Source organism: Phragmites australis, chromosome 10 (assembly GCF_958298935.1).
Source record: "Phragmites australis chromosome 10, lpPhrAust1.1, whole genome shotgun sequence".
Taxonomy (NCBI): domain Eukaryota; kingdom Viridiplantae; phylum Streptophyta; class Magnoliopsida; order Poales; family Poaceae; genus Phragmites; species Phragmites australis.
The window spans coordinates 8,994,571-9,001,937 of NC_084930.1; the positions used below are offsets into that span (position 1 = coordinate 8,994,571).

General features: G+C 44.8%; 1 long non-coding RNA gene across 1 annotated transcript; it reads right to left on the reverse strand.

Annotated features, from left to right (window-relative positions):
• Nucleotides 1–2,870: 2,870 nt before the first annotated feature.
• LOC133883586 (uncharacterized) lies at nucleotides 2,871–6,363 on the reverse strand. Its single transcript, XR_009902918.1, has 3 exons — nucleotides 6,051–6,363; nucleotides 3,473–3,548; nucleotides 2,871–3,402 (listed from the first exon to the last, which is right to left on the reverse strand). It is a non-coding gene; the product is annotated as an uncharacterized LOC133883586 (long non-coding RNA).
• Between the last annotated feature and the right edge of the window lie 1,004 nt (nucleotides 6,364–7,367).

Genomic DNA, 7,367 nt, shown 5'->3' on the forward strand with positions numbered 1-7,367 from the left:
ATCACATCTAAAGTGGCATGCGACGGCAGGGGACTACGCAGTCTACGCTTATATAAAGCCAGGAAAAAGGTGAAAGCAACGCAAAGCAACTCAGAGTTTATTTATTTGGGCTTTCTGCTTTTATTTTTTAAAATTATTATTTTTTGACTAAAAAGATATTTTTGGAAATAAATTGTTGGCTTTTATAATAATTTGTTAATTTTTCACTACGTAGCTTTAAAAAAAGCTTATCTCTTCTCAGTTTTAGTTATTTTTCCAAAAACATACTTCTACTTTCTCTATGAACTAATTCTCCAAAACCCTTTTTTTAAACTTCTTAACTCTAGTATTTTGATAGTAGCTGAAACAGAACTGAAAGCTGGAAACAAATACGGTCTCTGTCAGCCGGGGTCAGAAGCTAAAGTTACCCCTCGCGCGCACGCACAAAGGGGCGTCTTTTTACGTGCGCCTCGTCCCTCCCCCGCTTTTCTCGTGTCTACGTACGAGAGTAAGTTCACGTCGTCCAGCCTTCTTTGCACCGTAAAAACTCGAGAAAGACGGCCGGCGCGGCGACCGAGGGAGGGAGGGAGGGAGGGAGGAATGTCTTTTTTGACGCGAACTAGCCGCTGTTGGATGGACGGACGGACTGATCACCGATGGCTACTTCGCTACTACTCGTCTCTCGAGATCTGTTGGCGCAGACGTGCAGTGCCGGCCGGCCGGCCGAAGGCGTCGTCGCAGGAACAGAGCGAGGGACTAGCTTGCATGCATGCCGTTCTCATGCATGCGCCGCGACGAGGTGAGAGACATAGGCGGCTAGCTCGGGCACTGTGTACAGTGGCAACGGGTAGCCGAGAAGAGAGGAGTTTGTGGGTTGTTGTGTGTGAGCTTGTTTGGAAGGTTATTCTGTAAGATTTTTTATAAAAAGATTGAAAAAGAGTTTATTTATATTATTTCTTTCTAATTTAATGGACTGAAGCAACACATATGTGAGTAAAAGAGGACATGTGTCATACATAGAAGATGATTTTTTTTTATATTAGATCTAATAGAATTTTCTTACTGTTTGTGTTACCTGGCACGTACACAGGGGCGTCCTCGGCTCCTGGCCGGCTCTGTGTTCCCTTTTGCTCCGGTGGTCCGACCCAGCTCGCCGGTATACGAGAAACGAAAAAGAGATCGATCAGCTCCTCGATAGGTTGACTGGGGCGGGCTTTGATGGTGGAATTCTCGCGTGGTGCGGGGTCATTCGGCCCACACCAACGTTCGAGCACTTCGGCGCGAGTCCGGACTACGAGTGTGTTCGGCTTCAGGTCACAGTATACCAAGCTAAAATTTGATCTTGCCCATATGTTCAAGCCTTTATTTGGTTGGAGTATAATATTTGACTTTGCCTCGAAAGATCTGGCACTGTCCAGTATAAAAGGAGGCCAAGTTTGGGCCCAGGCGGGGGTGACCAAAATGGTGGCCCTGATTTGGCTTAGCCGCTGCTCCTATTGCTTGTTGAGGTGGCAACATATGATTGGTTGATTTAAATGCTCACTTTTTTATTACAGCCTTCAAATAGTTATAAATCTCAAATCATAGATTAGATTTGTAATCTATTTGAACCATTGTATTCCTGACAATTAAATCTATAACTCAAGATCTATATTGGCTATATTTTGACGCTAAAAAATTTACTAATGTGTGGGGCCCACACATCATGCTTACAATTTGACCAAAATTTAGATGTCTATCATCCAAACACCCTCTCTTGGCCTTAATTTTGTCATTGCACTAACTTTGGTTTGATCGAAAATCAAACAACATTTTTTTTACCAAATTTTATTATTATCCTAGTTTTACCCATGACCAAAATTTAGCTACCCTACGAGCCATCATGCAAACATGCCCTGCCCCTGTCGAGCTAAAGTGGTCAGCAAAGGCAAAGCTAATCTCTCGTCCTCTTCCTCTGTTCGGAGTTGCACTCGGAGTTCTAGTCCAAATCATCATCAACCTTGGCTCAACCTAAGGAATAAAGCAAAGCATTTTCGTGTCTGGACTGATTTAAATTTCTAACACCTCCTACAATTCACGAATTATACAAACTTTGAGGCATGTATGCAGTAACCGTGCAGATTTGGAAATTGGAGCTCGGCTCATCAGGCTATTGGAAGCCTTAGGGTGTGTTTGTTTGTTCGAATAGGTTTTCTTAGGGTTATAGTGTATATTCTGAATGAGAGTAAGCAGATTGAGAGGAGCTGTATTTTTTTTTTAAAAAGAATATTTGGTAGGCTATAGTTGTGGATGTAGGCTGAGTTGGGTTTCTGATCGGTTGAGCGAAGTTGAGGTCACACAGAGGGTTGTATGTGTTGTGAAGCTTATTGATTGTCTGTTTTAGATGGTTATAATGATCTTGTATCTAAAGAACGGTGTGATTACCCTTCTCACCTTGAGTTTTGATAGAATGGATTTGGCTAAAGTCCTTTTCACCCATGGCTATTTTTTACTTCCCCCTGCGAGGACTGCCGGCAGAGTTTTGCATACTCTAGTTATCAATTCTGAAACTCTGGAAGAGCTTACCTGATGTTAGAATTGTAAAAACAACACGACGGATATTGTGATGGTAAATAAGTGTGACCAACTGACAATTAAATTACCTGTACAATACAGAGCGTAAACTGCATCACCACAAAGCGATAAGGTTACTTTGCTTCTTAATTGTTACAAGCCAATTACCAATTAGCTCTGTGTGTTGTTTCAGAACTGTATGTTTCTGAATCAGTGAATTTTCTTTCTGAACATGAAAATGAACAAGAAGAGACTTATAACAGTAAACACATGCGATAAATTACAACTTTCATATCCAAAGTCACACTGCTAAACCAAGCAATTCAGATTCACCCAACAATGCAATACATTCAGAATAATATAAGGTTTTGAAACAAATTATCAGGAAAGTACAATGATTTGTTGGCTACATTCACAAACCATCCAAACATTAACCTAGAACGGCAAAAAAGAAGAAGATGGAAACCATCACATTCAGCAGCCAAAACATTGTCAGGTTCACCACAAACTTGATCTGAAATTTCAAATTGATGTATAATGTTTTTCCTCTATAAGCCTCCTCCTGTTCAGAACGTTAAAATCTTGCAGGCTTACACTAAAACCATCCAGAAGTAAAAATCCCAACAATAATGTCCATAGAACATTCAGACATTGCAGAGCCTCTCCTGGACCCTTCTCGCAAAGAATAGAGGACACCAAATCTAAGAATGAGTCCTGAACAGATTCTTTGTCAAGATCCGTTTATAACAGTACTGTCCCTAATTAGGTGTTTGTCCCTTTAGCAAGTTAACTTAGCTGGTAATGCACCTTGTACTTCTTGGCATTTTTGGCAAATATCTTGAGTACTTATGTTTATCCTTTCTAACTGTGCTGCAAGAAAGACATACATATATATTTCACAAAAAAGTTCATGTGAGAAAAGCCAGAATGCATCATATACCTTGTCTAGGTGAATATGGCCTACAAGAGTTGGGGCAGTTTCAGATATTCCATCTAAACTTATTTGCTTCTGGTGCCTGAAAAAGTGAAAACGCAACAAACATATTTGTGGTGTTCAGCTCTATTGACCAAAAAAAAAAACATAAAAGCTTGCACCAAGTGTCAGAGCATCTTATATATATTCCCATTTCGAGAAGGTCAGACCATGCATTTGCCAATTTTGATGGAAAGCTACTGCTTACTGGAAAATAGACATAAATGTCTGATTCCAAGGAATAGGGATATCTATTTGTTTCAGTTCTTTGGCAGTCTTTCATTCTTGTAATTAGCAAAGGGGTTTTCGTTCAAAAGAGAAGTATTTCAGTCTATTTTTTGCTCTGGAGCAACACATCTAGCCACAAGGATGATTATGAATGCAGTGTTGATCATAATATTTTATATGCACATGCAAATATTAAACTCAACTAGATTTATGAATCAGCACTCAAGCAGCATAAACATGTCTAACGCAGGTAAGCAAAAGTGCAAAATTTTCCAAGAAATTCATCAATTTTACTTGGAAAAAAAGGAAGACAACCATTCTTTCAGCACTTGATCTATCACTGTCTAGTACTTCCCAATTGCAAGACATAGTAGTTATACTAACCTAACAGAATTGAAACCTGTTGACTGTCAAATATAGGAGTTTGCAAGATGGTACGAAGGAAAAGCAGGCCTGGGATGGGGACTGCCCACCACCAGCAGCACGGATGGATGATGTGCATCACACACAGACACTGTCGGTGTATTAGGAACCAGGGGTCCCTGAGTCTCGAGACCGGGCTGGCCATCCGCCACATGCCACCATCCCGTGAGGTCCACCCTGCAGGATAAGAAGAAATTAAGTCCCGGGAGAAGGTGCTCGGGACCGCAGCCTCTAGGTTCCCGAGCACCCCAGTTCCCCGATGATCTGCAGAGTCCAAGTACCGGGAAGAAAGTGCTCGGAAGGGTTCTCACTTACCCCCGAGTACTGCAGTCCCCCGATGATCCAAACAGCCAAGTGTTCGGGAGAGAGTGCTCGGGGCTGCACGTGGCAGCCCCCGAGGACTCGGTTCCCCGAAGGTCTCACCAGAGTGCTCGGGAGAGAGTGCTCGGGGCTGCGCGTGGCGGCCCCCGAGGACTCGGTTCCCCGAAGGTCTCGCCAGAGTGCTCGGGAGAGAGTGCTCGGGGCTGCACGTGGCGGCCCCCGAGGACTCGGTTCCCCGAAGGTCACACCAGAGTGCTCGGGAGAGAGTGCTCGGGGCTGCACGTGGCAGCCCCCGAGGACTCGGTTCCCCGAAGGTTCGCGCAAGATCGTTCGACGACCCGAAGGGTCCCATCGTCGGGGTGTCAGCCAGTCAAAGGCCCAATGCCGTATTTAATAGGCACACGCGGCTTGACATCCTGACATCCTGAAATTCTCAGCTGCCCACGCCCCAGTGTCAGACCCTGCCATGCACTGGCAGGGGGCGTGGGTCCATTAAATGCACGGGTCCCGTCCCGTTTCATCCGGGTGCCTCGGGATAACGTTGCCAGAATCGAAGCGCTCCGCCTGCCACCCTGCCCTGGCAGAAGAACAAGACAGGGTGGGCGCACCAGGCACCTCTGAGGCTGCCCGGTGGGCCCCCTTAATAGCGCCGGAGGGCATCCACAGTGACGGGTGGTCGGATGCGTGCCGCATTTTTCCACCGCCCCTGTCACTTCGCCAAGACGGAATGATGACGCCTTTCTCCGTGGCGCCTTGGCACTCGCACCCCCTCTTTCCCATTCAGGATATGTCGAGGTCGGCGCGCCTATAAAAGGAAAGGATGGAGAACACGTAAAAGAGGGTGAAAAAAAGGAAGAGGACGCAGACGCTCACAGAAAAAAGCCCGACAACGCACACGCTCGAACCAGCTCAAGCCAAGCTAGAACACGAGAGCCTCAAGCTCTCTGTAAACAGCTTACCCCTGTAACCAGATACATCCTTGAAGAATTCCCTTCAAGAAAAGATATAGCACTCACACAAGAGTAGGGTGTTACGCCTTGGTGCGGCCCGAACCTGTCTAAAACCCGGTGCACCCATCTTTCTTGCACTAGGACGATCCTCTCCCACCACCGGCCGCTGCATTTATTTCCGCTCCCATCTATTTCCCAGACAAGCTCGTTCAAGATCATCCCCCCGGCCGAATCTTTAAAAAGGGGTCTCTCGGGATCCCTGCGACAGGAGTTCATCCTCCGACAGACACAAACTGTTATGTTCTGGAGCACATAAGGCTGAGAAAGAGAGGATTGGAACTTTGGAAGGGGGAGGAGTGTTCCAAGAGGGCACTGCACTCATAGGCCAGGAGCTAAAGACAAGTAGATCTGGGCCGGATTGAGATCTCTGATTTCAACGTCACTGTGACTTCATTACTGACATGTGAAACCGGCCTCACGCGTCAGTGATGAGCAGTGAAGTCAGTGGATCCTCATCCGACCCCGGCTAGATCCGCTAATGACAAATCATCATCGACCTCTCCCAAAATGTGCAGCGTAGAGAGGATGCCAATCAAGCCAATCCTAAGGGGACGTTGACTTACCTCGTTGCTTCATAAGGGGAGCTCACCGGAGGATGCCAACGCTACCTCGCCGACTTGAAGCGAGAGGAAGAAGAGGTGAGGTCCTTGTCCACCATTGAGGCGCTCAAAAGCAAGGGGAGGGGAGGATCTGGCTGAAAGAGGGGGTGCACGCCCAATACCGAGGGGGATCCAGCCGGAGGAGGATGCACTGCTCGTGGACTTACCTAAAATAGAGGGATCTCGCCGGAGGTGATGGATCTGTCGGAGGGATTGGAGAGGATGTGTGACTCGAATAGGGTGGAGGTACCGGTAGTGTTGGGTTGAAGAGGGAGATGGGATGAGATGATTTTATTTATATATTTAAGGATGTGATGATTTTATTTATATAAAAATGTTTATTTGGCGGGTGTAATGAAACGAGTCTATTTTAGTATTTCGGGCTCATCATCAGCATCACGTTCGAAATGGGACGACTGGTTCTAATATTTTTTGGAATGGCTCCATCCCGAATCTTTGAAAATATTCCCTAATTCCAAACTATTCTATCACATTGCTCTCCATCTAAACAACTCAAAAACAAAATAAATCCACTCCGTCTCATCCTGTCCCACGAACCAAATACTATTTTAGGTAGTACAGTGGAGATGAGTTGCATCAGTCGAGCAAGCTGACGAGCTAACGTCTATTCGTGCTTCACTCGTGCCTGCTCCGACCATATTTTTATATTTGCAGATGCAACAACGCACAGTAAATACAGGTTACCAAGCAACATGAATGGGACGAGGATGTGTAATATTCAGCTAACCAAACACACCCTCCACGATATATTTGTGTGGAAGAATTGATTCCTCAAACTATGTAAAAAACTCAGTTCTCGAGAAAACTAAGCCTAGCTCGGTTGGTATTTGGTAAGCTCCAAGGAGCAGCATGTCCACCCGTGCTAGAATACAGGTGCTCACAAAATTAGGTAGGTATAAGCTCCTCGTAGCCATCCAAAAAAGACTCTGGTTTTTGAAAATTGTTAACATATTGTTGGATCTGACAAAGGTTCTCTAAATGTGCAACACGACCATCCTTCCACCATTCGGACTACAAGAAACATATATAAAGGTTATGAGTTCACCTTTTTAAACATTACTTTCAACTTGAATTCAAGAACTATTAACGCAAAAATAAAGAACTTTGGAGTTGAATCTAAAATTTTTTGAACTTGAAATCAAGAGATTTTTAACTCGAATTGCAACATTTCTAAATAAAATTCAAAATTTTCAAAACCAATTTCGAGAACTTTGAACTTCAAATGGCCACTTTCTACTTTGAGTGGCCAGAGCACCAACT